The following is a 3,838-nucleotide window of genomic DNA, read 5'->3' on the forward strand; positions in this document are numbered from 1 at the left end:
TTCGGTCTGAATACCGGAAAAAACATAAGTACATCGACCTGATCGTCGGAAACTTCTTCGGTCTGAATACCGGAAAAAACATAAGTACATCGACCTGATCGTCGGAAACTTCTTCGGTCTGAATACCGGAAAAAACATAAGTACATCGACCTGATCGTCGGAAACTTCTTCGGTCTGAATACCGGAAAAAACATAAGTACATCGACCTGATCGTCGGAAACTTCTTCGGTCTGAATACCGGAAAAACATAAGTACATCGACCTGATCGTCGGAAACTTCTTCGGTCTGAATACCGGAAAAAACATAAGTACATCGACCTGATCGTCGGAAACTTCTTCGGTCTGAATACCGGAAAAAACATAAGTACATCGACCTGATCGTCGGAAACTTCTTCGGTCTGAATACCGGAAAAAACATAAGTACATCGACCTGATCGTCGGAAACTTCTTCGGTCTGAATACCGGAAAAAACATAAGTACATCGACCTGATCGTCGGAAACTTCTTCGGTCTGAATACCGGAAAAAACATAAGTACATCGACCTGATCGTCGGAAACTTCTTCGGTCTGAATACCGGAAAAACATAAGTACATCGACCTGATCGTCGGAAACTTCTTCGGTCTGAATACCGGAAAAAACATAAGTACATCGACCTGATCGTCGGAAACTTCTTCGGTCTGAATACCGGAAAAAACATAAGTACATCGACCTGATCGTCGGAAACTTCTTCGGTCTGAATACCGGAAAAACATAAGTACATCGACCTGATCGTCGGAAACTTCTTCGGTCTGAATACCGGAAAAAACATAAGTACATCGACCTGATCGTCGGAAACTTCTTCGGTCTGAATACCGGAAAAAACATAAGTACATCGACCTGATCGTCGGAAACTTCTTCGGTCTGAATACCGGAAAAAACATAAGTACATCGACCTGATCGTCGGAAACTTCTTCGGTCTGAATACCGGAAAAAACATAAGTACATCGACCTGATCGTCGGAAACTTCTTCGGTCTGAATACCGGAAAAAACATAAGTACATCGACCTGATCGTCGGAAACTTCTTCGGTCTGAATACCGGAAAAAACATAAGTACATCGACCTGATCGTCGGAAACTTCTTCGGTCTGAATACCGGAAAAAACATAAGTACATCGACCTGATCGTCGGAAACTTCTTCGGTCTGAATACCGGAAAAAACATAAGTACATCGACCTGATCGTCGGAAACTTCTTCGGTCTGAATACCGGAAAAAACATAAGTACATCGACCTGATCGTCGGAAACTTCTTCGGTCTGAATACCGGAAAAAACATAAGTACATCGACCTGATCGTCGGAAACTTCTTCGGTCTGAATACCGGAAAAAACATAAGTACATCGACCTGATCGTCGGAAACTTCTTCGGTCTGAATACCGGAAAAAACATAAGTACATCGACCTGATCGTCGGAAACTTCTTCGGTCTGAATACCGGAAAAAACATAAGTACATCGACCTGATCGTCGGAAACTTCTTCGGTCTGAATACCGGAAAAAACATAAGTACATCGACCTGATCGTCGGAAACTTCTTCGGTCTGAATACCGGAAAAAACATAAGTACATCGACCTGATCGTCGGAAACTTCTTCGGTCTGAATACCGGAAAAAAAATAAGTACATCGACCTGATCGTCGGAAACTTCTTCGGTCTGAATACCGGAAAAAACATAAGTACATCGACCTGATCGTCGGAAACTTCTTCGGTCTGAATACCGGAAAAAACATAAGTACATCGACCTGATCGTCGGAAACTTCTTCGGTCTGAATACCGGAAAAAACATAAGTACATCGACCTGATCGTCGGAAACTTCTTCGGTCTGAATACCGGAAAAAACATAAGTACATCGACCTGATCGTCGGAAACTTCTTCGGTCTGAATACCGGAAAAAACATAAGTACATCGACCTGATCGTCGGAAACTTCTTCGGTCTGAATACCGGAAAAAACATAAGTACATCGACCTGATCGTCGGAAACTTCTTCGGTCTGAATACCGGAAAAAACATAAGTACATCGACCTGATCGTCGGAAACTTCTTCGGTCTGAATACCGGAAAAAACATAAGTACATCGACCTGATCGTCGGAAACTTCTTCGGTCTGAATACCGGAAAAAACATAAGTACATCGACCTGATCGTCGGAAACTTCTTCGGTCTGAATACCGGAAAAAACATAAGTACATCGACCTGATCGTCGGAAACTTCTTCGGTCTGAATACCGGAAAAAACATAAGTACATCGACCTGATCGTCGGAAACTTCTTCGGTCTGAATACCGGAAAAAACATAAGTACATCGACCTGATCGTCGGAAACTTCTTCGGTCTGAATACCGGAAAAAACATAAGTACATCGACCTGATCGTCGGAAACTTCTTCGGTCTGAATACCGGAAAAAACATAAGTACATCGACCTGATCGTCGGAAACTTCTTCGGTCTGAATACCGGAAAAAACATAAGTACATCGACCTGATCGTCGGAAACTTCTTCGGTCTGAATACCGGAAAAAACATAAGTACATCGACCTGATCGTCGGAAACTTCTTCGGTCTGAATACCGGAAAAAACATAAGTACATCGACCTGATCGTCGGAAACTTCTTCGGTCTGAATACCGGAAAAAACATAAGTACATCGACCTGATCGTCGGAAACTTCTTCGGTCTGAATACCGGAAAAAACATAAGTACATCGACCTGATCGTCGGAAACTTCTTCGGTCTGAATACCGGAAAAAACATAAGTACATCGACCTGATCGTCGGAAACTTCTTCGGTCTGAATACCGGAAAAAACATAAGTACATCGACCTGATCGTCGGAAACTTCTTCGGTCTGAATACCGGAAAAAACATAAGTACATCGACCTGATCGTCGGAAACTTCTTCGGTCTGAATACCGGAAAAAACATAAGTACATCGACCTGATCGTCGGAAACTTCTTCGGTCTGAATACCGGAAAAAACATAAGTACATCGACCTGATCGTCGGAAACTTCTTCGGTCTGAATACCGGAAAAACATAAGTACATCGACCTGATCGTCGGAAACTTCTTCGGTCTGAATACCGGAAAAAACATAAGTACATCGACCTGATCGTCGGAAACTTCTTCGGTCTGAATACCGGAAAAAACATAAGTACATCGACCTGATCGTCGGAAACTTCTTCGGTCTGAATACCGGAAAAACATAAGTACATCGACCTGATCGTCGGAAACTTCTTCGGTCTGAATACCGGAAAAAACATAAGTACATCGACCTGATCGTCGGAAACTTCTTCGGTCTGAATACCGGAAAAAACATAAGTACATCGACCTGATCGTCGGAAACTTCTTCGGTCTGAATACCGGAAAAAATAAGTACATCGACCTGATCGTCGGAAACTTCTTCGGTCTGAATACCGGAAAAAACATAAGTACATCGACCTGATCGTCGGAAACTTCTTCGGTCTGAATACCGGAAAAAACATAAGTACATCGACCTGATCGTCGGAAACTTCTTCGGTCTGAATACCGGAAAAACATAAGTACATCGACCTGATCGTCGGAAACTTCTTCGGTCTGAATACCGGAAAAAACATAAGTACATCGACCTGATCGTCGGAAACTTCTTCGGTCTGAATACCGGAAAAAACATAAGTACATCGACCTGATCGTCGGAAACTTCTTCGGTCTGAATACCGGAAAAAACATAAGTACATCGACCTGATCGTCGGAAACTTCTTCGGTCTGAATACCGGAAAAAACATAAGTACATCGACCTGATCGTCGGAAACTTCTTCGGTCTGAATACCGGAAAAAACATAAGTACATCGAC

Source organism: Lathyrus oleraceus, chromosome 7 (genome assembly GCF_024323335.1).
Source record: "Lathyrus oleraceus cultivar Zhongwan6 chromosome 7, CAAS_Psat_ZW6_1.0, whole genome shotgun sequence".
Taxonomy (NCBI): domain Eukaryota; kingdom Viridiplantae; phylum Streptophyta; class Magnoliopsida; order Fabales; family Fabaceae; genus Lathyrus; species Lathyrus oleraceus.